The 11,962-nt window shown below is 37.4% G+C and overlaps 1 pseudogene; it reads right to left on the reverse strand.

Annotated features, from left to right (window-relative positions):
• Window positions 1-1,031: 1,031 nt before the first annotated feature.
• On the reverse strand, window positions 1,032-3,567 carry LOC146570340 (uncharacterized; annotated as a pseudogene).
• Between the last annotated feature and the right edge of the window lie 8,395 nt (window positions 3,568-11,962).

The following is an 11,962-nucleotide window of genomic DNA, read 5'->3' on the forward strand; positions in this document are numbered from 1 at the left end:
TCTATACATTGTAATTAGGTGTTTGGACCTTTCAGAGGTCTTCAGCAAAGGTCTGACACTTAACTACAGAGTACAGGTGACAACTCAAGAACCTTTTTACACTTGCTCACACGTTACCATTTATAACATTCAAGATCCTTGCACTTCAATAGAAAACTCTTACGCCAAAGCTTACATAAAGTGTAAATGCAAAAAAAGGGTGCTGCATCAACAACTTTATTTACTGTGAGCCTTGACAAGGCAAAGCTTCTACAGGGAACAACACCGCATAAGGCAATATTAAATGCTTAAAGTTCATGAACAAAATTTAAACATTGGAAATAACTTTCCGAGTTTCAACAAAGTGACATTGTAAATCACTTAAATCACTGTATGTAATGCAATTACAGAAAATATTTAAGTGACACAAAAAGGTCAAAACGATTTAGTCCCCAGTTACAAAAATCTGATTCAGAATTTTAAGTTTTCTATTATATAATAAATTTTACAATAAAAAATGCGTATAGCAAATCTCAAAATATTCTTAATTAAATGCTAAGACCAAAAATCCAGTACTTAACTTGAGTACAGGTGACAACCTTAGAACCTTTTCACATTTGTTTGCACATACACTTTAACATTTATAACACTCAAGATCTTTGACCTGCAATGGAAACCTGGTACACGAGAACTAATATGAAGTGTAAATACAAAATAAATTGTGTTGCTTTAACAACTTGAACAAAAGCCTTCAATGAGGCAAAGCTTAAACAGGGAAACAACACTGCATAATGCAACATTAAATGGTGTGTAAAATAAAATGTAAACATCTGAAACAACTTTCCAGTTTCAACTAAGTGACAGTGCAGTGTAGTACAGTTGTAGGTCTGCAATGGCTACAGTCTGCAGAATTACCACAGCAACTCAAACTAAAGAAAATGTTGTGAAAACATACAAATATTTACAAACAAGGATCAACATATATACAATTTATAAACTTTTAAACAGTGAAACAGAGCACTTATTTTGGGGGACATTTTGATCTAGAAGAGTCATTGCGTCTCCTTTTGGCAGAGTTTGTTCTTCAGCACTTGTATTTTGTTAGACAGTTTTTTGTCTTCCAGTCCCATGAGCACCTTCTGGAAGAACTCAAATGTGTAGCGAAGTGGCTTTGGGTAACTCAGATTGAGGCAGTAAATTAGCCCAAACAAAAGTGCACACCCGCTCGCCACATCGTGAAGATCCTGCAAGACGGTGCATCTCTCGATAATGATGCCAACATCTTCAAGGGAGTCATCAGGCTGTGCTCCTTCATGGATTATTTTATAAACACCCAAATCCATCCTCTCGAGCTCTTCAGCTTCCGTCACGTTGAAAGCCTGAAAAGGACAGAAATATTTTAAATCAGTTGTATTTTGGTCATCGCATCATCTATCTATTCACTCCATTTTAGTTAAAATGGTCCACACTACCCTAATTACACATATCCCTGAATGAGACTGAGGAGAACAGACCAAAGAAAAATGTGGATTTAAGACTATCAAATAAAGACCAAGAAGAAGATACATGAAACATGGACAGAGGGCAGAAGGAGTATGCATTAATAATATTATCAATATTCTGCTGACCAGGGTCATTTTCTTTAGTTTCGCATAAAACAATGTAAGTGAATGGAAACAAAATCCTAGTATTTCCCATGCACTTTATTGTTGTAAGCTAATTTAAAGAAAACTGATTGCTGCCAGATCAGGAGAATGCCTGGGGCCTGTTTAGAAAATACATTTTTCAACTTACAAAACTCTGGGAATTATGACAGTCAAAATTTTACTGAGGGGTGGAATATCCCTTTAAAAATAAACTTACCATGTACTCTTTGATGAGATTTTCAGGGTTCTCATTCAGGTATATAATCACAGCTTTAAGGATGCATTCACGCTTCACTTCGATTCGGGAACTCTAAACAAAACAACACATGCAGCGCAATTACTTTTTTGAAGTTTTTAGAGACCCCCACAGAACTTAAGTCAATTTTTATTGTTGTTTAACCAATTCATAATTGTTTCTAAGTAAATTTTAAACATGCTTTTTGCAAGCAAGTAGTATTTTGTGTTAGAGAATGAGAAGCTTACCAATTCATACCCATAAAGATTATAAGTTATGAGTCCAATTACACTGATTGCGATACATTGGGTCGTGGAAAATGCAGCTTTAGCGTGGTGTACCACCCGAAAGAAGGAAGAAAAGTGTTGTTGCATAGGAGTGCTGTTCAAAGGAATCAAAAACATTTTGATAGAGATTTCCAAAAATTAATGACAAAAACTACACACTGTCACGTTAATATGAGGTATGCGGGCTACCACCACATTTGCAGTATTTATACCAAGAGTGAAAAAAAATAATCTATTGTGTCACTGAGTTGTGGCGAAATGTGAAATGTTGTCTGCCTTTGTCTTTTCTCAGTGTAGCTAATTATTCCTTTGGACAATTAATGAGTAACAAAAAAAAGAAAAGAAAAAAGCTACAATGCCAGCAGCGGCACTTATGGCCTCTAGGGGCATGAGTTACTTAGTTCTGCTTTGTGTCAGGACCAAATCCAGAATATAAGCCAAAAGCGAGATGAAAAGTATAACGCAGGAGAGAACAAGCATGAAATGACCCAAGAAAGTTAAAAATACAGGTTAATAACCAGACCTGAGATCAACCTGCAACTAATCTATTAGTTACAGAACATTTTAACAAGACAGAATACCTGTGAAATTGCAGACAACGCTGCTGTGATCCGCCACGCTGTTTCCCCTCCTTTTTTTTCGTAGAATCTTCATCAACTGGTCAGAGTACTGGTCAAGACTGCTCATGAATGTGGACAGCAGTGGAACTGTGGTGATTCGGGTGAACTCCGCATTGATCTACAAAGTTCAAAAATAAATTTTTTAAATAGTTCAGCTCAAAACGGGACTAAATCCAGACCAAACCTGATCTAATCCCAGACAAAAAGTTCTGGTGCTGTCCAGGTTTGATTTTAAAAAAAGGGGGGGGGGGGGGGGGGGGGGAATTGGTTAATCAGATGGGAATGTGCAAAATCAATTACGATTACAAAAAAGGAAAAAAAAAGATTTTTAAATCGACATAAGTTATTCCAACATGCCACCCAAAACATTTATAGATGGACCGGCAGAATCAGGTGGCTGCAAAAGAGTGCCTCACCCATGCAGTACAAAAAAAAAAAAAAAAAAAATATCACAAAATGCACAAATTTTGCACTTTAGTTGTAAAAGGAAACTGACGTGTATCATGTTAGCAACGTCCTGTTTTCCCAAAATTTTTCATTCTATTGGAGCTGCCCTTCTCACAACACAATTTAGCTGCACTAAGCTGAAAAGACATCAGCTCGGTGACATCAGCTTTGTAGCAGTACTTTTCTGTTCACGGCCAGTTTTTAACCAAGACTCAAACTCATACCTCAGGTACTTTGAAGAGGGCCGGCCATCTGCTCTTGAACTCTGCGATGAATGGCATCTCTTCAATCACCTCTCTTCTTCTGTGTGCAAATGTCTTATCCATCTTTGTTTTGATTATTTGATCGTTGTTTGTTTAAAGAGCAAAGCTTACAACACCACATTCATAACCTAAAAGACCAAATAAGAGAGTTCAAAATCTAAAATTGCGTATTAAGGAAAAAGTAAATAATATGAAAGCATTAGGTACCTTCAACATGCACTTTTGGAGCACAGCTCAAATCTCTGCAGCTCCAAATTCCACAACCAGCAACCTGAGAGAAAAAGAAAACCAGAAAAAATTAATCGTGTACAGTGAGACACATGCAAAGGGGTAGCACAGAGATGGTCTAAACTTAAGAACACTCCTGTTTCTTTTAAAATGTATTAAAATGTATTAATAATACAAGTTAAATTTCAAATTTCAAACGTTTGAAAATGTCATCGTTGTCCAAACAGGAACTTTAGAGTCTTGAGGTTTGTTGATAAAAAGATTTTAAAATGGCAGAGCTGATCCAAAAGTGTTTGTGTGGGAAGCTAACATGAAGGTGTTTAAAAGAAAACACACACACAAAAAAAATTAAGAACACAAAAAAATAAGAACGCACACAAACACAAAGAGCACACAAACACAAAGAACACAGAAACACCAATGTCCCAGGCAGGATGTAGACCCAAACGCAGGACTCGAACTGAAAGAGGCTACTTTATTGCAGTAGAAAGAATTCCACAAAAACATAAAGTTGCAAAAAACAAAACCACATTAGAAACTAAAAACTATTAATAAAAACTCTGGGAAACCTGGAAACTCAAGGAGCACGGAAGCCAGCACAGCATGGTGAGGGAACAACACAACAGAGAGCAAAGGAGAACACAGGGCTTATATACACAGGGGAGTAATCAGGGAATGGGAAACAGGAGACACAACTGTGAGAAATTAGACTAACGAGACAGGGGAGACGTAAAACTGAACACACTGACATCAGACTGGGATTATCAAAATAAAACAAAACACAAAACAAAGCACAAAGATGTAGACTTGACACTGAGAGGCAGGCTGAAAGAATATAACACATGGAATGCAGAGATGACAGAGACTTAAAGAAGAATTAACATCAAATTAAACTCATGACCAGCGCAAAACTGAAACATCGATTTCGATTAGTACTCGTCAAAACAGGATAGCTAAAGAATCAGACATAAATCATAATTGAGAAAAACACAAAAACATAAGAAATGATGGGTCAAAATGACCCAGAACCATGACAAACAAGATCACAAAAAACATCAAGAACACAAAAACACCAAGAACACAAAAAACATCAAGAACACACAAGCACCAAGAACACACAAACACCAAGAACACAAAAAACATCGAGACCATGAAGACCTTCAGTAATAGTAATAAATCACATAGCAATAGTACAATAGTACACCCAAGTAGTTGTAAAAAGCATGATAATATATTAAGCAATCCAAAGTATTCAGAATACGTTACTCTCATTCAGTAACGTAACGGAATACGTTACAAAATACATTTTGGGGCATGCATTCTGTAATCTGAAGAAAAAACACCAAGAACACAAAAAACATCAAGAACACAAACACACCAAGAACACACAAACACCAAGAACACACAAACATCAAGAACACAAAAACATCAAGAACACACAAGCATCAAGAACACAAACACACCAAGAACACAAACATCAAGAACACAAAAACATAAAGAACACAAAAACACCAAGAACACAAAAAACACCAAGAACACAAAAAACATCAAGAACACACAAACACACCATGAACACACGAACATCAAAAACACACAAACATCAAGAACACAAAAACACCAAGAACACAAAAAAACATCAAGAACACAAACACCCAGACCACAAAAAATAAAGAACACAAAAACACGAAGAACAAAAAAAACATCAAGAACACACAAACATCAACAGCATAAAAAAAGAACACAAAGACATCAAGAACACAAAAACATCAAGAACACACAAACACCAAGAACACAAAACACCAAGAACACAAAAACACCAAGAACACAAAAAACATCAAGAACACACAAACACCAAGAACACAAAAAACATCAAGAACACACAAATATCTTACTTACTTACTACTTAGACTTAGTTCCTCCTACGCCGGGCGGCGCATCGGGCAGCTAGTGATCTCCATCGATGTCGGTCAGCAGCGACTGTTTCAGCTTCGTCACAGGCAATGTCGACAGTTCTCAGATCGTCCATAAATGTTCGACGCCATTGCCGGTCCCAAGCCCGGATGAGAAAGGAGGAGGGTTGGGCGTGGGGCTAGCAACCCCACCCTGTAAAAACTCCAAATGCTACGGAAACAGCAAGTGAACCTCAGTATCGACTGAATCAGGGCGAAGATGATCAGTAATAAAGTATCCATAACCCTTAATGACGGCAGTGGAGAAAAGCCCTCGGGTCGTCCACTGCCCGATGCGTCGACCAATTTTCGACCCAAAAGAAACAACACACAAACATCAAGAACACAAAAACATCAAGAACAGAAAAACATCAAGAAAACAAAAGCATAAAGAACACAAAAACACCAAGAACAGACAAACATCAAAAACACAAAAGCACCAAGAACATAAAAAAACATCAAGAAAACACAAACATCAAGAAGACAAAAACATAAAGAACACAAAAACACCAAGAACACCAAGAACAAAAAAACATCAAGAACACAAACATCAAGAACACAAAAACATAAAGAACACAAAAACACCAAGAACACAAAAACACCAAGAACATAAAAAAAATCAAGAACACATAAGCATCAAGAACACAAAAACACCAAGGGCACAAAAAAAATCAAGATCACAAAAACACCAAAAACACACAAACATCAAGACCACAAAAAACATTTACAACACACAAAATCACCAAGAACATAAAAACACCAAGAACACATAAACACCAAGAACACACAAAAACCAAGAACACAAAAACACCAAGAACACAAAAAGCATCAAGATCACAAAAACACCAAGAACACAAAAAACATCAAGAACACACAAACACCAAGAACAAAAAAACATCAAGAACACACAAACATCAAGAACACACAAACACCAAGAACACAAAAAACATCAAGTACACAAAAACTCCAAGAACACACGAACACCAAGAAGAATTGAACACCAAGAACACACAAACACCAAGAACAAAAAAACCCACCAAGAACACAAAAACATCAAGAAAACACAAACACCAAGATCACAAAAACATGAAGAACACACAAACATGAAGAACAAACAAACACCAACAACACACGAACACCAAGAACACAAAAAACATCAAGAACACAAAGACACCAAGAACACACAAACACCAAGAACACAAAAAACATCAAGACCATGAAGACCTTCAGTAATAGTAATAAATCACACAGCAATAGTACTATAGTACACCCATGTAGTTGTAAAAAGCATGATAATATCTTAAGTAATCCAAAGTATTCAGACTACGTTACTCTCATTCAGTAACGTAACGGAATACGTTACAAAATACATTTTGGGGCATGCATTCTGTAATCTGAAGAACACACATATACCAAGAACACAAAAACACCAAGAACACACAAATATCAAGAACACAAACACACCATGAACACACAAAAACCAAGAACACGTGAACACCAAAAACACAAAAACATCAAGAACACACAAACATCAAGAACATCAAGAACACAACACACCAAGAACACACAAACACCAAGAACCCACAAACATCAAGAACACAAAAACACCAAGAACACAAAAAAACATCAAAAACAAACACACAGACCACAAAAAATCAAGAGCACAAAAACACCAAGAACACAAAAACACCAAGAACACACAAACATCAAGAACACACGAACATCACAAACACAAAAACATCAAGGACACAAAAACGAAGAACACAAAAAACATCAAGAACACACAAACACCAAGAACACAAAAACATCAAGAACACACAAACATCAAGAACACACAAACATCAAGAACACAAAAAACACCAAGAACACACAAACACCAAGAACACAAAAACATCAAGAACACACAAACATCAAGAACACACAAACATCAAGAACACAAAAAACCTCAAGACCATGAAGACCTTCAGTAATAGTGATAAATCACACAGCAATACTACAATAGCTTTTTACAACTACCCATGTAGTTGTAAAAAGCATGATAATATCTTAAGTAATCCAAAGTATTCAGAATACGTTACTCTCATTCAGTAACGTAACGGAATACGTTACAAAATACATTTTGGGGCATGCATTTTGTAATCTGAAGAACACACAAACACCAAGAACTCAAAAACACCAATAACACAAACACACCAAGGACACACAAACATCAAGAACACAAACACACCAAGAACACACAAACACCAAGAACACAAAAAACATCAAGAACACAAAAACACCAAGAACACAAACACACCATGAACACACAAAAACCAAGAACACATGAACACCAAAAACACAAAAACATCTAGAACACACAAACATCAAGAACATCAAGAACACAAACACACCAAGAACACACAAACACCAAGAACCCACAAACATCAAGAACACACAAACACCAAGAACACAAAAACATCATGAACACAAAAACACCAAGAACACACGAACATCAAGAACACAAACACACCATGAACACAAAAAAACATCAAAAACAAACACCCAGACCACAAAAAATCAAGAACACAAAAACACCAAGAATACAAAAACACCAAGAACACACAAACATCAAGAACACAAACACACCATGAACACGAAAACATCAAGAACACACGAACATCACAAACACAAAAACATCAAGAACACAAAAACGAAGAACACAAAAAACATCAAGAACACAAACACACCAAGAACACAAAATCACCAAGAACACAAAAACACTAAGAACAAAAAAAACATCAAGAACACACGAAAAGCAAGAACACATGAACACCAAGAACACAAAAACACCAAGAACACACGAACACCAAGAACAAAAAAAAAACATCAAGAACACACAAACACCAAGAACACACAAACATCAAGAACACACAAACACCAAGAACACACAAACATGAAGAACACAAAAACACCAAGAACACACAAACATCAAGAACACACAAACATCAAGAACACAAATACATCAAGACCATGAAGACCTTCAGTAATAGTAATAAATCACACAGCAATCGTACAATAGTACACCACACAACACACAAACACTAGTGATGGGATTTCCGGCTCTTTTTAGAGAACCAGCTCTTTCGGCTCGGCTCACTAAAAAGAGCCGGCTCTTTCAGCTCCAAACCGGCTCTTCGGGTTGATTTTTTTTTTTTTGCTTTAATTTATTATTAACAATAATATAAAATTATGCACAAAAGGAATTATTAATTGTAAAAAAAAAGTGGTTTTATTTATCAATGTTTATATATAAATATATGCGGTGGCCCCTAGAGACAAAGTACGTACAATTTCAAAGCATGTACAAACTCCAAAACACATTTCTAGCGGTAACTGAACTTCCAAAACAGAGCTACCTAGATCACTTAAATTACACAATTGAAAGCATATGTGTATTGCTTGTGTATTTATACACAAGCACTCATATATATTCAAATAATTTAAAAAAAAAAGTTCATTTACCTGTTACTACCACACACAAAATCTGGTCGTTGGTACTTGCTGGCTTGTGTAGCCACTAGGTAACAAAAGCTCAACACTCCGCCTAGCAACCTGGAGCACTTCTGTTGTGTTTTGTACATGTTTTGAGTTTTTATGTGCTTCTGAGTTTTTACGTGTTTTGGAGTTTGTACGTGCTTCAGAGTTCGAACGTGTTTGTACGTGCTTTGTCTCTTGGGGCCACTGTAAACATACTTTTATTTATTCACTCCGCATAAAATGTAATAAATAAATCATATTGTGGCATGCAGAGGAATCTTAACAAAGAAGCTCACAGAGAGAGATTGAACTTGTTATTCAACCCCAAGCTCGTAGGGGGAGCTCTTTATTAAAACACTTGCCGGTGCTACAATGTGCCTCAAGGTTCAACAACAGCACAACAGAAGTCACTCATGGTACAGCACTCTCTCTACAAAACAACAACTGTCAGTGGCTCTGCACCACAGCGTAAACACAACATTCAAGATAACAGTTAAAAGTAACGTAACCATAAACAATAAAACAAGAACATTTAAACAGCAGCACATGTCCCAAGGCCATTACATCCTCACCTGATCTAGTCCCCCATTAGATCCCCCCCCCCGCAGTTACCCTGTACCACATATCTAGCCCCTTCTGAAGAAGAGCAATTTGGATTGTAATGATTTTAATAACTACAGACCTGTATCCAACTTACCATTTTTAAGTAAAGTCTTAGAAAAACTTGTTTTTACTCAGATTACTGATTTTCTCAATGATAGACAGATCCTGGAGATATTCCAGTCTGGATTTAGGGTGAACCACAGCACAGAGACTGCTCTCCTAAAGGTTTTAAATGATCTTAGATGTAACTGGGACGCCCAAAAGCTCTCAGTCCTGGTGCTACTGGATCTAAGCGCAGCCTTTGATACAGTAGACCACGCTATTCTTTTAAACAGACTAAAACACATGGTGGGCCTCTCTGGTGCTGTACACAACTGGTTCACTTCCTATCTCTCTGACAGAACTTTTATGGTGAGTATGGATACATGCTCCTCTAAGATCCATGAAATGACATGTGGTGTGCCTCAAGGGTCGGTTCTAGGCCCTGTACTTTTTAATTTGTATATGTTGCCTCTCGGCAGTGTCATCAGGAGGCATGGAGTGAACTTCCACAGTTACGCTGATGACATGCAGCTGTACATCTCCGTGTCTCCTGATGACACCAGACCAATGGATGCCCTTTTTAACTGTATCTTGGATATAAGATCTTTGATGGCAGAAAACTTTTTACAGCTTAACCAGGACAAGACTGAAGTTTTAATTGTCGGTCCTGAGGCTCAGAGAGAGAAACTCTTGTCTAAATTAGAGGCATTTTCACTATGTCCTTCGCTACAAGTGAAAAACCTGGGTGTTATTTTTGACTCTGAGCTTGGTTTTATCCCACATGTTAAACATGTAACCAAAATTGGATTTTATCATCTAAAAAATATAGCCAGAGTCCGCCCTATTCTCTCTCGGGCCAACACGGAGATGCTGATGCATGCTTTTATTACCAGTCGCATTGATTACTGTAATGCCCTGCTCTCTGGTCTTCCTAAGAAGAATATTTCAACTTTACAACTCTTGCAAAACTCGGCAGCTCGTGTGCTGACGAAGACCAGAGGGCGGGCCCACATTACACCGGTTTTAGAATCGCTGCACTGGCTCCCCGTGTGTTTCAGGATCGATTTTAAAGTTCTTTTATTGGTTTTTAAATGTCTTAATGGTCTTGGGCCTTCTTATCTCTCAGATCTGCTTTTACCATACGGACCCTGAGGTCCTCTGGCACTGGCCTTTTGATTGTCCCTAAAGTCAGGACACATACTCACGGAGAGGCAGCTTTTCAGTGGTATGGTCCTCATCTGTGGAACAGCCTGCCGGAGGAGCTCAGGGCCGCAGAGAACGTACATGTTTTTAAGAACAGGCTCAAGACCCACCTTTTTAATTTAGCTTTTACTTAGCGTTTATTTATTTTTTATGCTTATTTATTCTATCCTGTTATTCTATTATTAATTTAGGATTTACCTAATATTTTTTGATTTTATTCTTATTCATTTTTTAATCTTCTTACTCTATTTATATTTATATTTATATTGTATCCTGTTCTTATTTATTTTATCATTTTACCCTGTATATATCGTATTGCGTCATATCTCCAGTGTTTCCTCGGAGGGCGCTCTCTGCACCGGGGCTGTTATTGACCGTGGCTGCTGGGTCTCTGGGGTTCTCTCAGCCTGGTTGGGGGGCTCCTTGGCCTCCCTCCTGCTGTGTGCCCAGCCCGGAGGCTGCAGTCTGTGACCGGCTCCCGGTGCAGACGGCTCTCTGTTATAATGTTTCCTCACTTGGCTCATGCGAGCCCAGCCCAATTTTTACTCTTTAAGTGTGCGCGTGTGTGTATGTGTGTGTGGGTGGGGGTGGGGGGATATATGTGTATTGAGAGTGTGGGGAGTGAGTTGGAGGGTGGGGTGGGCTGCTTTTAACTATGTAAAGCACTTTGTGCTACATTTTTTCTGTATGAAAAGTGCTTTATAAATAAAGATTGATTGATTGATAATGGGAGAGAACTAGCTGCTCCCCAACACGCCACAATATAATACAAAAACCAACTATTCAACACAACTTTTAACTATTTAAATTTTCAGCTTTTTCCTTTTAAAGAAATTTAAAGTGAAACAACACAAAACACTGCAAACCACAATGCAATTAAATATAAATTAAAATATGAAAACAAAAAGAAGATGCATATTCTCTGTCATATGGGCCTGCATGAA

The sequence above is a fragment of the Mchenga conophoros genome, linkage group LG7 (genome assembly GCF_057382185.1).
Source record: "Mchenga conophoros isolate Kocher_MC1m ecotype Shallow Benthic linkage group LG7, M_conophoros_male_GT1.1, whole genome shotgun sequence".
Taxonomy (NCBI): Eukaryota; Metazoa; Chordata; class Actinopteri; order Cichliformes; family Cichlidae; genus Mchenga; species Mchenga conophoros.